This window comes from Oncorhynchus keta, chromosome 34 (assembly GCF_023373465.1).
Source record: "Oncorhynchus keta strain PuntledgeMale-10-30-2019 chromosome 34, Oket_V2, whole genome shotgun sequence".
NCBI classification, from domain to species: Eukaryota; Metazoa; Chordata; class Actinopteri; order Salmoniformes; family Salmonidae; genus Oncorhynchus; species Oncorhynchus keta.
The window spans coordinates 8,725,727-8,742,520 of record NC_068454.1 but is presented as its reverse complement, the minus strand read 5'-3'; the positions used below and the strand labels follow the sequence as shown (position 1 = coordinate 8,742,520).

The 16,794-nt window shown below is 42.6% G+C and overlaps 1 protein-coding gene across 1 annotated transcript in view; it reads right to left on the bottom strand.

Annotated features, from left to right (window-relative positions):
* LOC118375369 (tensin-1-like) overlaps positions 1–8,312 on the bottom strand; it is a 280,910-nt gene extending 272,598 nt beyond the window's left edge. Inside the window, exon 1 of the mRNA XM_052493038.1 lies at positions 8,097–8,312. The gene's annotated coding sequence lies outside the window, so the exon portion shown is untranslated. The remainder of the gene's footprint in view (positions 1–8,096) is intronic.
* Between the last annotated feature and the right edge of the window lie 8,482 nt (positions 8,313–16,794).

Here is a 16,794-nt window from a genome sequence, read left to right as displayed (position 1 = left end):
GGATGACATAGGGCCAGCAAACATATAATGTGGGGCAGATTGGGGAGTGAGTCTGGGGGTAGAATGCTAAGAGGGGTGGCTTGGGAACAATGAGGTACCCCTCAAACAAAATCCCACTAATCCCTACGATTTACTCCCACAACTCCCAGTGAGTGTCACAAAGAACCACAATAGCCCCCTGGGAATCTGTGACATCACAGCCTAATTCCCTGACTAGGCTACACCTCAGGCAGGCCCAGATTTCATGGCCAACTATTGTACACAATGCTGTGATACAACAGCCTTAACACGTGAAACGTAACGTTTTTCCTGGTGGGGAAAGATAAAGGACATGCGGATTCCAAAATGGCTGCTGTTGCACCATTTAATTTAGACTCGTTAGGCAGGCATGAGAGACCAACAACACAGAGGGGGGAACTGAGGATTGGATGAGCCTGCAGAGGAGGGTCCCCAGGAGTGCTTGAAGTGGTTCAGGCCATGCTGTTGACTGAATGAAGTACTAATTGGCTGTGTTTGTGCCTCAAACTGAGGAGTTGTAAAAAAAGAAGAGAGTTGGAAAGGAGAGTCCCAAAACAAGTCCCAATGTCTCCTGTGTGAGGTTCCAAGATCTCCTGTATGAAGTTACAAGGTCTCCTGTATGAAGTTACAAGGTCTCCTGTATGAATTTCCAAGATCTCCTGTATGAAGTTACAAGGTCTCCTGTATGAAGTTACAAGGTCTCCTGTATGAAGTTACAAGGTCTCCTGTATGAAGTTACAAGATCTCCTGTATGAAGTTACAAGGTCTCCTGTATGAAGTTACAAGATCTCCTGTATGAAGTTACAAGATCTCCTGTATGAAGTTACAAGGTCTCCTGTATGAAGTTACAAGATCTCCTGTATGAAGTTACAAGGTCTCCTGTATGAAGTTACAAGGTCTCCTGTATGAAGTTACAAGATCTCCTGTATGAAGTTACAAGATCTCCTGTATGAAGTTACAAGGTCTCCTGTATGAAGTTACAAGATCTCCTGTATGAAGTTACAAGATCTCCTGTATGAAGTTACAAGATCTCCTGTATGAAGTTACAAGGTCTCCTGTATGAAGTTACAAGATCTCCTGTATGAAGTTACAAGATCTCCTGTATGAAGTTACAAGGTCTCCTGTATGAAGTTACAAGATCTCCTGTATGAAGTTACAAGATCTCCTGTATGAAGTTACAAGGTCTCCTGTATGAAGTTACAAGGTCTCCTGTATGAAGTTACAAGGTCTCCTGTATGAAGTTACAAGATCTCCTGTATGAAGTTACAAGATCTCCTGTATGAAGTTACAAGGTCTCCTGTATGAAGTTACAAGATCTCCTGTATGAAGTTACAAGGTCTCCTGTATGAAGTTACAAGATCTCCTGTATGAAGTTACAAGGTCTCCTGTATGAAGTTCCAAGGTCTCCTGTATGAAGTTACAAGATCTCCTGTATGAAGTTACAAGGTCTCCTGTATGAAGTTCCAAGATCTCCTGTATGACGTTTCCACGAGCCAAGCCATTTTCTTAGATCTCACCAAAGAAACATACCCATCTTTGGGCCGAAAGGTTACTTGTATGAGCCTCTAAGGCAGGGAAAATGCTTATGAAACTTGATATTTCTTAGGTGCTCTGTCACATACTGACCAATTGTAGGAGGGCCAGGCAATACACTTTAAATTAAATTATACTGTACCCCCAGAAAGAAAAACACCCTGCAATTGTCAACCCGGACAAAAATGGCCAAAGCTAATTACAGAGTCCCTCGTTAAAGCTCATCTCTGGGCACTACGGCTGCCCCCTCCGCCCCTCTGCTCATCTCCATTGAAACAAAGTCATTGTTGTTGAGGGAAGCCTAGGAGGTGCTCCCAAGGGAAAGCATAGATGGTAATCATGTGACAGTGTGTGACATCACAAAGAAGACCCATTGAAGATGCTCTATCAATGTGATGAGGTGAGTAAATAAACAAAAACGCATGTCCTTCAGTACAACACAGAAAACATACTTTTACTGTTATTATTTTATAAAAAAAGCTATATTAAATATGAAAAGTAAACATAATCTTTATAGGTCAAGGTCATTACTTTATACAGGTGGCCAAAGAACTGCCTTTTAAATATGTTTATGTATCAAATCCGTTCTTCAGTACCACACTTTTGTCCTTCAGCACAACAAAAGCTTCATGTTATACCACAATGTCACCCGTTATGCTGAATGACAGTAGCTTTGTTATTCAATTTTTTCACTCGTTTACAACATTCAATCATGCAATTCATAAGTACTTGTTGTATGAATACTGAATATTATCATTTTGAACTAATTCATGGCATTTTAAGGTATTTCAAGGCACATTATCTTTATACTGTAGATGCCGTTGTCTAATAAGGAGAGGGCTGAACGGCACAGACAAAAGATTAACACAGATCCAGTTGCTAGGGAGGAAAGACTAGCCAGAAGAAAAGCAAGGTATTTTTTTCATGGGTTCATGCTACTGTCAGCAACAGAATAGGATATAATGGAATATAAAGTTGAGTGGATAACACTTAACCATAAATTACACTATTACACTGTAGTTAATGTTTTATTGCACCGCAGTTAAGGTATAACTGATGGATTATATCAGTTAATATAATATTACACACACACACACACACACACATAATAATGGATTAAACATTTATTAGGAATTATATTAGTTAATAGCTGCTTCAGATTTGGGGCACTTTATGAAAAATTTAGACTTTACAAGTTTGAATTGAAGTAGTTTGATGGCCATTTTATGTAGCTATTTTGTTTAGGTATCTTGAAATTGCATTTGTGTACCTGCATTGATTAGAAATGTACCAGTTACAGTGTAAAAATGCATAATTAGAACATTAACTATCATGTAATAATCATGTAGTAATGCAACTTAACGCAACGTAAAGTGTTGCCGCAGGCTCAAATTATAGTGAAGTAATTATTATTAACATTAGCAATGAAATAGTAAAAAAACATGTTTGAGAGAGAAAGGGAGAAGGAATTTAACTTTTAAACTTTGATTAAGTGTTTTCATTGTTTAGCCTATTATTAATAGACTACTAATAACATTTAATGGATGTGAATCCTATTCTGTGCCAGTGTAGTAACTATTCAATGTTTGTTTTTTAGCAAGAAGAGAAGAAAGAAGGATGCCAATGCTGATCATCCACCGATCCATACAATGACACTATCTGATGCTGAAAAAAATAAGGGGGGGGGGGGTGAAATGCAGATTAATTCAGAGGAGACGCCATGAAAAAATCTAACAAATGAATGAACTTAATGATGAATTTAACTCCAGTATCCACTGAAGGAAACAGTTTTTGAGCAGGCCCCTGAAAAACGTGTACAAGTACAACATGAACCTGCACCTCCAGAACTAGAGCAATCCCTTGAGCCTCAATCTCAAACACTGGAGCAACCATCTGAGTCCTTGACTCCAGAACTAGAGCAATCCCTTGAGCCTCAATCTCAAACACTGGAGCAACCATCTGAGTCATTGACTCCAGAACTAGAGCAATGCCTTGAGCCTCAATCTCAAACACTGGAGCAACCATCTGAGTCCTTGACTCCAGAACTAGAGCAAACCCTTGAGCCTCAATCTCAAACACTGGAGCAACCATCTGAGTCCTTGACTCCAGAACTAGAGCAATCCCTTGAGCCTCAATCTCAAACACTGGAGCAACCATCTGAGTCCTTGACTCCAGAACTAGAGCAATCCCTTGAGCCTCAATCTCAAACACTGGAGCAACCATCTGAGTCCTTGACTCCAGAACTAGAGCAATCCCTTGAGCCTCAATCTCAAACACTGGAGCAACCATCTGAGTCATTGACTCCAGAACTAGAGCAATCCCCTGAGCCTCAATCTCAAACACTGGAGCAACCATCTGAGTAATTGACTCCAGAACTAGAGCAATCCCCTGAGCCTCAATCTCAAACACTGGAGCAACCATCTGAGTCCTTGACTCCAGAACTAGAGCAATCCCTTGAGCCTCAATCTCAAACACTGGAGCAACCATCTGAGTCCTTGACTCCAGAACTAGAGCAATCCCTTGAGCCTCAATCTCAAACACTGGAGCAAGAGAGAGGGAGGGAGGGAGGGATAGAGAGAGAGAGACAGAGCAAGAGAGAGGGAGGGATAGAGAGAGAGAGAGAGAGAGAGAGAGAGAGAGAGAGAGAGAGAGAGAGAGAGAGAGAGAGAGAGAGAGAGAGAGAGCAAGAGAGAGGCAGGGATAGAGAGAGAGACACAGACAGGCAGACAGACAGACAGACAGACAGACAGACAGACAGACAGACAGACAGACAGACAGACAGACAGACAGACAGACAGACAGACAGACAGACAGACAGACAGACAGAGTAATACAGACAGACAGAGAGACAGAGAGACAGACAGACAGACAGACAGACAGACAGACAGACAGACAGACAGACAGACAGACAGACAGACAGACAGACAGAGAATACAGACAGACAGACAGACAGACAGACAGACAGACAGACAGACAGACAGACAGAGTAAGACAGACAGACAGACAGAGTAAGACAGACAGACAGACAGACAGACAGACAGACAGACAGACAGACAGACAGACAGACAGACAGACAGACAGAGAAATACAGACAGACAGACAGACAGACAGACAGACAGACAGACAGACAGACAGACAGACAGAGTAATACAGACAGACAGAGTAATACAGACAGACAGAGACAGTAATACAGACAGACAGACAGACAGACAGACAGACAGACAGACAGACAGACAGAGTAAGACAGACAGACAGAGAGACAGACAGACAGACAGACAGACAGACAGACAGACAGACAGACAGACAGACAGACAGACAGAGTAATACAGACAGACAGACAGACAGACAGACAGACAGACAGACAGACAGACAGACAGACAGACAGACAGACAGACAGACAGAGTAAGACAGACAGACAGAGAGACAGACAGACAGACAGACAGACAGACAGACAGACAGACAGACAGACAGAGTAAGACAGACAGACAGACAGACAGACAGACAGACAGACAGACAGACAGACAGACAGACAGACAGAGACAGAGTAATACAGACAGACAGACAGACAGACAGACAGACAGACAGACAGAGACAGAGACAGACAGACAGACAGACAGACAGACAGACAGACAGACAGACAGACAGACAGACAGACAGACAGACAGACAGACAGACAGAGACAGAGTAATACAGACAGACAGACAGACAGACAGACAGACAGACAGACAGACAGACAGACAGACAGACAGAGACAGAGTAATACAGACAGACAGACAGACAGACAGACAGACAGACAGACAGACAGACAGACAGACAGACAGACAGACAGAGACAGAGTAATACAGACAGACAGACAGACAGACAGACAGACAGACAGACAGACAGACAGACAGACAGACAGAGTAATACAGACAGACAGACAGACAGACAGACAGACAGACAGACAGACAGACAGAGTAATACAGACAGACAGAGAGACAGACAGACAGACAGACAGACAGACAGACAGACAGAGTAATACAGACAGACAGACAGACAGACAGACAGACAGACAGACAGACAGACAGACAGACAGACAGACAGAGTAATACAGACAGACAGAGAGACAGACAGACAGACAGACAGACAGACAGACAGAGTAATACAGACAGACAGAGAGAGTAGGTTTGAGGTGATCATAAAGCAAGTCATCACACTATGTAGGCTACAGAACCGTCAACATGTATCTCCATTACAATATTAACCGCACTGTACATAAGTCACAGAAATTGTGTGTGTTTGTGTACATATAAGAAAATATCTGTTACCATTCAGTATTGACCAATCAAGGACATGGTGTTGTCAAACCAAAAACAACATGTTTTTTAATCATATATCATTGTTGTTCTATGGAAACATCAGACAGCAAGTGAGGTCACCTGGCCTTGCTGTTGTTTTTGGATTTAGGTCACATGACGTGTCATGAGTCAGCATACCACACTATCCACAGCATTAAAGCTGGGCTATTGTTTTGACTTGCCGGTCAGCTATACTGTTAGCCGACTGACAGTGGTCACGAGAGGTGGCTATTGTGACAGTACACTTTTCTGTTACGCATCCCTGCGCGTCAGTAGCCAGACGTCCTACCCACCACGATGATGGAGACACGCTCCACTTGAGGGGCGCTATACCATGACACCTACCAGAAAACGTGACAGACTCAACTAGAAGTTGACTTCTATGTCCGCAGCATGCACTGCGACCAGGAATACAAGACATGCAAATCCCCAAAGGACCTGTGAACATTGCTAAAGCAAAAACGTTGAACTATCGGATCATGCACCTACACTCTTAGAAAAAAGGGTTCCAAAAGGGTTCTGCAGCTGTCCCCGTTGACTTTAACAGAGGTCCAAATCAGGAATTCCTCATCGACTTCCTTTGACAGATAAGCTTTTTAACTGTTAAAATGAGCTTCTGTTAGAACCCACTGGGCAGGTAGTGAGTTCCATAAATAGTTTATGCTATTTGCAGTCTTTTCCAGTCATGGAAAAATACTTGAAATTACAGGTTAGAGGTGTTGAAAAATGGCTTCCGCAACCCAATGTTGGCAACTGAGAAAAGTAGTAGTCAGTAAGGCCTTGAGCTATTAGATACCACTACCACTGACTGAAGTATGTGCTGCAAACATGTTGACAACCCACTAAGCCCTTTGTTCCATGTACTGTACGTCTGTACTACATAAACATGGGTTGCTCCAGATGAAATTAGTAAACACAATTTGAAAATGTATATTGAACATTATTAAACTCAAATATTGAGAGTGGTATAATATCCACAGATCGGATTACACTAAATTAGATGTCCAAATGTCCTTCACTTGTACCATGTTGAGTCCTCATTTTGTTGACTTCAAAGAGTATGTCAATATCCAATCACTAACATCCCCTGTGGCTTATCTGCACATAGAAAGCCATTATCTAAAATATTGGATTAAAATCAAATCAAATCGAATAGTATTTGTCACATACAACATGTTTAGCAGATGTTATTGCGGGTGTAGCGAAATACTTAAGCTGCAGTTTGTCTCACATTGTTTACCGACTGAACGCAGCCCTCAAGAGAGAGTCAAATACCTGACCCAACTGAACACAACCCTCTTAAGAGGGAGTCAAATCCATGACCCAAAAGAACACAACCCTCTTAAGAGAGAGTCAAATCCCTGACCCAACTGAACAGAGCCCTCTGAAGAGGGAGTCAAAACCCTGGCCCAACTGAACACAGTCCCCTGAAGAGGGAGTCAAAACCCTGACCCAACTGAACACAGCCCTCTGAAGAGGGAGTCAAAACCCTGACCCAACTGAACACAGCCCTCTGAAGAGGGAGTCAAAACCCTGACCCAACTGAACACAGCCCCCTGAAGAGGGAGTCAAAACCCTGACCCAACTGAACACAGCCCCTGAAGAGGGAGTCAAAACCCTGACCCAACTGAACACAGCCCTCTGAAGAGGGAGTCAAAACCCTGACCCAACTGAACACAGCCCTCTGAAGAGGGAGTCAAATCCCTGACCCAACTGAACACAGCCCTCTGAAGAGGAGTCAAATCCTCAACCCAACTGAACACAGCCCTCTGAAGAGGAGTCAAAACCCTGACCCAACTGAGCACAGCCCCCTGAAGAGGAGTCAAATCCTCGACCCAACTGAACACAGCCCTCTGAAGAGGAGTCAAATCCTCAACCCAACTGAACACAGCCCTCTGAAGAGGAGTCAAATCCTCAACCCAACTGAACACAGCCCTCTGAAGAGGAGTCAAATCCTCAACCCAACTGAACACAGCCCTCTGAAGAGGAGTCAAATCCTCAACCCAACTGAACACAGCCCTCTGAAGAGGAGTCAAATCCTCAACCCAACTGAACACAGCCCTCTGAAGAGGAGTCAAATCCTCAACCCAACTGAACACAGCCCTCTGAAGAGGAGTCAAATCCTCAACCCAACTGAACACAGCCCTCTGAAGAGGAGTCAAATCCTCGACCCTCTTCCAGTTCGAATGTGGTTAACAGAGCACTCACCAGCTAGAAGGACATAGCAAAGCTTCAATAGGACAGCCACTACGTCTCTTAGGTCCAGAACCCGGTAAGGTCCAGAATATGCAATTAGGCTTGCCTGGGGCTCATGAGGACTGTGCTATAGACCCTCTAGTAACACAGACTGAACTGAGATACACACCCTGGCAGTCTTTATCCTGACATTTCCTGAGCTGCATTGTTAGCAAAGGAAGAAGGAAACACAAACACACACACACACTCTCTCTCATACACACACACACACACACACACACACACACACACACACACACACACACACACACACACACACACACACACACACACACACACACACACACACACTCTCTCTCACAGACAGACAGACACATGCTCACACACACACACACACACACTCTCTCTCACACAGACACAGGCACAAGCGTGCACAAAACACTCACACTAACACAAACACACACCGGCATGCTTGCACATACAGTCCATAACATACAACAGACACAGTGGAAAGATTGACTCTCAGGGAGTCCCATCATGGAGCGAACGGCAGAATGTAGTAACAGCAGGAGGTTCCGTCCTTTCTGTCCGGGGGCCGAGGTCAGTGTTTAACCTGTGGCCGACGGGGAGGTCTGCTCACCAAGACAAGTCACTTCTTTGTCGATCATTGACAGAATGTAGAAATCTTTCCAGTGTCGCAAGACGGAGCTCTGTCCACACTGTGGGTTAAAAGGACCGCAGCTTATTTACATTACGGTAAAGAATGGGTTTCCTGTCAATCCATCAAATAGCTATTTCTGTGTGTTTTATGGACATGCGACTCTAATCAGTGACGGATTTAGAGGCAAGGTGTAAAGATCGGTGTGTGACAGAGAAATGACCCAGAAGAACAGTGGGTAAGAGGTCTGAGAGAAGGCTCTCTTCATGGAATATATGTGATATAGTAGCAGCTAAAGTGTCTGTGATCTTTTGCCCATCTTAATCTTTTCTTTTTATTGGCCAGTCTGAGATATGGCTTTTTCTTTGCAACGCTGCCTAGAAGGCCAACATCCCGGAGTCACCTCTTCACTGTTGACGTTGAGACTGGTGTTTTGCGGGTACTATTTAATGAAGCCGCCAGTTGAGGACTCATGAGGCATCTGTTTCTCAAACTAGACACTCTAATGTACTAGTTCTCTTGCTCAGCTGTGCACCGGGGCCTCCAAATTGTGTTTCTATTCTGTTTAGAGCCACTTTGCACTGTTCTGTGAAGGGAGTAGTACACAGCGTTGTACGAGATCTTCAGTTTCTTGGCAATTTCTCACATGGAATAGCCTTCATTTCTCAGAACAAGAATAGACTGATGAGTTTCAGAAGAAAGGCCTTTGTTTCTGGCCATTTTGAGCCTGTTATTGAACCCACAAATGAAGATGCTCCAGATACTCAGTTAGTCTAAAGGCCATTTTTATTGCTTCTTTATGCAGGACAACAGTTTTCAGCTGTGCTAAGATAATTGGTTATCTAATGATCAATTAGCCTTTTAAAATGCTAGACTTGGATTAGCTAACACAACGTGCCATTGGAGCACAGGAGTGATGGTTGCTGATAATGTGTCGCTGTATGCCAATGTAGATATTCCATAACAAATCAGCCGTTACCAGCTACAATAGTCATTTACAACATTAACAATGTCTACCCTGTACTTCTGATACATTTGGTGTTATTTTAATGGACCAAAAACGTGCTTTTCTTTCAAAAAGAAGGACATTTCTAAGTGACCCCAAACTTTTGAACGGTAGTGTACGTTCTAGACAGTTCAAACAAATATATAATGTTGTGTACACAATACAAACATACATAACAATCTATAAAGGAAGAAGTCAGACTTATTTCCCCTGGAGTACTCAGACACTGAAACAACTTGGTTTGAATAAGGCAGTGTGGCGAGCAGAACCAGGGCTGGTCTGGGGTGAAGAGGTCAGGTGCACAGCTAGTGAACATAGAGGGGCCAGACAGGCCACAACCTCTTAACACACAGGGTCACCTTTTGTGTTTTAGCAGGCGCTAAATGGAACACATTTCAATCTAGCACATTTATTGGAACTTTGACTAGTTACTGGAAGATTACATTGACAACAGTGAGTGTCTTCAGGTAGGCAATAACAACACTCTCCTACAGTTCTTCCACCATTGAGTGTGAGATGAGTTGGCAACGCGACATAGCGCTAACATTCCGGATGGCTTATCCTCCACTGAAGCTGAGGTAGATTTATGGTGCTTCCACAGAGGAGTCGTGTTTTCATTTATAGAGGCACTGTGTAAGTGAGTGTGAGTAGGGAACATCAAATATTACAGCAAATAGCTAAACTCCAATGTGTTGACAGAGAAAAAAAAGAAGTGTGTAATATTTATGAAGGACACTGTAAACAATGAGGTTTAATTATATCACAAGGACGGTAAAATGATGTCACACAAACAACTAACAGTGTTTGGAGGTGTATGCTCAATGCAAAATGATAGCCAACTGATTTGTGGCTCTGCCACAAAAATGGAAAAGGGGTTTCATTTATTATTTTTCTATTTTCTACATTGTAGAATATTAGTGAAGAAATAAACTATGAAATAACACATGTGGAATCATGTAGTATCCAAAAAAGAAATTCAAAATACAAAAAACGTAACATTAAACATTCATGAAAATACAAGTGTCATACATCATTTAAAAGCTTAACTTCTTGTTAATCCGTTGTCAGATTTTTAAAAAAAATGTACGGTGATACCATGCGATTATCTGAGGACAGCGCCCCACATCAAAATACTTTTTCAACCAGCACAGGCGTCACAAAATCACAAATAGAGGTGAATTAAATCCCTTACCTTTGAAGATCTTCCTCTGTTTGCAATCCCAAGGGTCCCAGCTACACAATGAATGGTTGTTTCGTTCGATGAAGTCCTTCTTTATATCCAAAAATGTCTGTTTAGTTGGCACCAATGATCTCAGTAATCCACTCGTTCAACATGCATACAAACAAATCCAACAATTTAAAGTTCATCCAAACAGGTCAAAAGATGTTTCTAATTCATCTTCAGATCAGGTCTAATATCTAAATAAACGATAACTTTTAAGACGGAGAATAGTATGTTCAATAGGGAAGATAAATAACGAAGAGCGCGCACCTCATTCACGCGCCAACAAGACTACATTTCTAATGAGAGACACCTTGTAGTTTTTCCAACTACTTGCTCATTTTTCAAAGAACAAGCCTGGAACGCTTTCTAAAAACTAGTGGAAGCCATAGGAACTGCAATCTGGATCCTATCTATTTGTATTTACCATAGGCTAGCACTGAAAAGACCTATGACCTCAAAAAGAAATACGGATTGATTTTCCTCAGGCTTTCGCCTGCCATATCAGTTATGTTAGACTCCCAGACATTAGTTTAACAGTTTTGGAAACGTCAGAGTATTTTCTATCCAATGCTACCAATTATATGCACATCCTAGCTTCTGGGCCTGAGTAACAGGCAGTTTACTTTGGGCACGTCAGTCATCCGAAATTCCGAACAAAAACCAGTCTCCAAAACAGGTTAAACACTGCTTAAACACTGTTTCCCAGGCTTTTTCAATGAACCATAAACAATTAATGAACATGCACCTGTGGAACGGTCGTTAAGACACTAACAGTTTACAGACGATAGGCAATTAGCCTCACTGGTGTAGGGGGCAGTATTTTCAAGTCCAGATGAAAAGCGTTCCCAGAGCGTTCCCAGAGTAAACTGCCTGCTACTCAGGCCCAGAGGCTAGGATATCTATATTATTATATGCATATTAGTAGATTTGGATAGAAAACACTCTTTCTAAACGTTTCTAAAACTGTTTGAATGATGAAACCTGAGAAAAATCCAACCAGGAAGTGGGAAATCTGAGGTTTGTAGTTTTTCAAGTGATTGCCTATCCAATAAACTGGGGTCAGATTGTACTTCCTAAGGCTTCCACTAGATGTCAACCGTCTTTAGAATGTGGTTTTAGGCTTCTACTATGAAGGGGGAAAGAATAAGAGCTGTTTGAACCAGTGGTCTGGTTGAAAGCCTTTAGTTTAGTCATGCGCACGGCCGTGTGCACGAGCTCTGTTCCTTTTCATTTCTAAAGGCGAAGAAATATTATTGAAGATTTATGATAAAAACATCCTAAAGATTGATTCTATACATCGTTTGACATAATTCTACAAACTGTAATACAACTTTTTGGACTTTTCGTCTAGACTTTGTGCTCGCGCCTTGTGCATTTGGATTACTGGACTAAATGCGCGAACAAAAAGGAGGTATTTGGACATAAATGATGGACTTTATCGAACAAAACAAACATTTGTTGTTGAACATTGTCACGGTTTTCATAAGGTGAAGGAGAGTCGGACCAAACTGCAGCGTGTCGATTGCGATCCATGTTTATTTAAACAAACGTAAACATGACTAAACACGAACACTACAAAACAATAAACGAAACGAAAACCGAAAACAGCCTATACATGTGTCAACTAACATCAAACAAGGACATCAAGACACTCAGGACAATCACCCACAATACAACCAAAGAATATGGCTGCCTAAATATGGCTCCCAATCAGAGACAACGATAAACACCTGCCTCTGATTGAGAAACACTTCAGACAGCTATAGACTCTCCTAGAACACCCCACTAAGCTACAATCCCACTAAGCTACACACATTTACATTTTACATTTAAGTCATTTAGCAGACGCTCTTATCCAGAGCGACTTACAAATTGGTGCATACACCTTATGACATCCAGTGGAACAGCCACTTTACAATAGTGCATCTAAATCTACCACATACAAAAACCCATGTCACACCCTTGCCTGACCAAATACATAAAGAAAAACACAAAATACTTCGACCAGGGCGTGACAAACATGGAGACCTGGGAGTGCCATCAGATGAAGATCATCAAAGGTAAGTGATTCATTTTAACTATATTTCTGACTTTTGTGACACCTCTCCTTTGTAGGAAAATGGCTGTATGGTTTTCTGTGTCTAGGCGCTGACCTAACATAATTGCAAAGTGTGCTTTCGCCATAAAGCCTTTTTGAAATCTGTCACAGCGGGTGCATTAAGGAGAAGTTTATCTTTAAATGTATGTGAAACACTTGTATCTTAGATTAATTTTTATGATGAGTATTTCTGTAATTTGATGTGGCTCTCTGCACTTTCAGCGGATGTTTGTTGGAGACAATGCATTTCTGAACATAACGTGCCAATGTAAACTGAGATTTTTGGATATAAATATGAACTTTATCAAACAAAATATACATGTATTGTGTAACATGATGTCCTATGGGTGCCATCTGATGAAGATCATCAAAGATTAGTGATTCATGTTATCGTTATTCTGACTTTTGTGAGCCCTCTCCTTGGCTGGAAAATGGCGTTTTCTGTGACGAGGCGCTGACTTAACATAATCCCATGGTGTGTTTTCGCAGTAAAGCCTTTTTGAAATCAGACACTGTGGTTGGATTTACAAGCAGTGTATTTTTAAAATGGTGTATAATACTTGTATGTTTGAGGAATTTAATTATGTGATTTCTGTTGTTTTGAATTTGGCCCCCTGCAATTGCACTGGCTGTAGTCAAGGTGGGACGCTACCGTCCCACTTGTACCAGAGAGGTTAAGGTCACAGTTATGCAAACTTAGGACACTATAAATAGGCCTTTCTACTGACTCTGAAACACACCAAAAGAAAGATGCCTAGGGTCCCTGATTATCTGCATGAACGTGCCTTAGGCATGCTGCAAGGAGGCATGAGGACTGCAGAAGTGGTCAGGTTAATAAATTGCAATGCCCATTCAGTGGGACGCCTAAGACAGCGCTACAGGGAGACAAGACGGACAGCTGATCATCCTCGCGAACGCACAATCCCTCCATCAGTGCTCAGACTGTCCGCAATCGGCTGAGAGAGACTGGCTGAGGGCTTGGAGGCCTGTTGTAAAGCAGGTCCTCACCAGACATCACGGACAACAACGTCGCCTATGGGCACAAACCCACCATTGCTGGACAAGACAGGAATGGCAAAACGTGCTCTTCACTGACGAGTTGTGGTTTTGTCTCACCAGGTGTGATGGTTGGATTCTCGTTTATCATTGAAGGAATGAGCATTACACTGAGGCCTGTACTTTGGAGGATGAGGGTCCGTCATGATCTAGGGCAGTGTTGTCATTGCAGGCAATCTAAACACTGTGTGATACAGGGAAGACATCCTCCTCCCTCATGTGGTACCCTTCCTGCAGGCTTATCCTGACATGACCCTCCAACACGACAATGCCACCAGCTATACTGTTCATTCTGTGTGTGATTTCCTGCAAGACAGGAATGTCAGTGTTTTTCCATGGCCAGCGAAGAGCCCACATCTCAATCCCATTGAGCACGTCTGGGACCTATTGGATCGGAGGGTGAGGGCTAGGGCCATTCCCCCCAGAAATGTCTGGGAACTTGCAGGTGCCTTGGTGGAAGAGTGGGGTAACATCTCACAGCAAGAACTGGCAAAGCTGGTGCAGTCCATGAGGAGGAGATGTACTGCAGTACTTAATGCAGCTGGTGGCCACACCAGATACTGACTGTTACTTTTGATTTTGACTCCTCCCCATTTGTTCAGGGACACATTATTCCATTTCTGTTAGTCACATGTCTGTGAAACTTGTTCAGTGTATGTCTCAGTTGTTGAATCTTGTTATGTTCATAGAAATATTTACACATGTTAAGTTTGCTGAAAATAAATGCAGTTGACAGTGAGAGGACATTTCTTTTTTTGCTTAGTTTATTTAAAATGTCAGATTATTCAACGTGACACCACCCTTTGCCTTGATGACAGCGTTGCACACTTTTGGCATTCTCTCATTCAGCTTCTTGAGGTAGTCACCTGGAACATTTCAATTAAAAGCTGTGCCTCGTTAAAAGTTCATTTGTGGAATTTCTTTCCTTCTTAAAACGTTTGAGCCAATCAGTTGTGTTGTGACAAGGTAGGGTTGGTATACAGAAGATAACCCTATTTGGTAAAAGACCAAGTCCACATCATGGCAAGTACATCTCCAATAAGCAAAGAGAAACAACAGTCCATCCTTACTTTAGTCAATCCGGGAAATGTCAAGAACTTCAAACGTTTCTTCAAGTGCAGTCGCAAAAACCATCAAGCGCCCTTATGAAACTGGCACTCATGAGGACCGCCACAGGAAAGAAAGACCCAGAGTTACCTCTGCTGCAGAGGATACGTTCATTAGAGTTACCAGCCTCAGCAATTACCATGGCTACCTGCAAGGAAACAAGTGCAGTCATCATTGCTTTGCACAAAAAGGGCTTCACAGGCAAGGATATTGTTGCCAGTAAGATTGCACCTAAATCAACCATTTATCAGATCATCAAGAACTTCAAGAAGAGTGGTTCAATTGTTGTGATGAAGGCTTCAGGGTGCCCAAGAAAGTCCAGCAAGCGCCAGGACCGTCTCCTAAAGTTGATTCAGCTGCGGGATCGGAGCACCACCAGGAATGAGCAAGCTCAGGAATGGCAGCAGGCAGGTGTGAGTGCATCTGCACTCACAGTGAGGCGAAGACTTTTGGAGGATGGCCTGGTGTCAAGAAGGGCAGCAAAGAAGCCACTTCTCTCCAGGAAAAACATCAGGGACAGACTGATGTTCTGCAAAAGGTACAGGGATTGGACTGCTGAGGACTGGGGTAAAGTCATTTTCTCTGATGAATCCTCTTTCCGATTGTTTGTGGCATCTGGAAAAAAGCTTGTCCGGAGAAGACAAAGTGAGCGCTACCATCAGTTCTGTGTCATGCCAACAGTAAAGCATCCTGAGACCATTCATGTGTGGGGTTGCTTCTCAGCCAAGGGAGTGGGCTCACTCACAATTTTGCCTAAGAACACAGCCATGAATAAAGAATGGTAACAACACATCCTCCGAGAGTAACTTCTCCCAACCATCCAGGAACAGTTTGGTGACAAACAATGCCTTTTCCAGCATGATGGAGCACCTTGCCATAAGGCAAAAGTGATAACTAAGTGACTCGGGGAACAAAACATTGATATTTTGTGTTCATGGCCAGGAAACTCCCCAGACCTTAATCCCATTGAGTACTTGTGGTCAATCCTCAAGAGGCGGGTGGGTAAACAAAAACTCACAAATTCTGACAAACTCCAAGCATTGATTTATGCAAGAATGGGCTACCATCAGTCAAGATGTGGCCCAGAAGTTAATTGACAGCATGCCATGGCGGATTGCAGAAGTCTTGAAAAAGAAGGGTCAACACTGCACATATTGACTTTGCATCAACTTCATGGAGGACTTATTATGTTACATTATGGAGAGGACTTATTATGTTACATTATGGAGAGGACTTATTATGTTACATTATAGAGAGGACTTATTATGTTACATTATGGAGAGGACTTATTATGTTACATTATGGAGAGGACTTATTATGTTATATTATAGAGAGGACTTATTATGTTACATTATAGAGAGGACTTATTATGTTACATTATAGAGATTACTTGTATTGTAACATTATAAAGATGGTTGTAAGAAAGCTGTGAGCAGACACACACACACACACACACACACACACACACACACACACACACACACACACACACACACACACACACACACACACACACACACACACACACACACACACACACAAACTGTAGGGGCTCAGCTT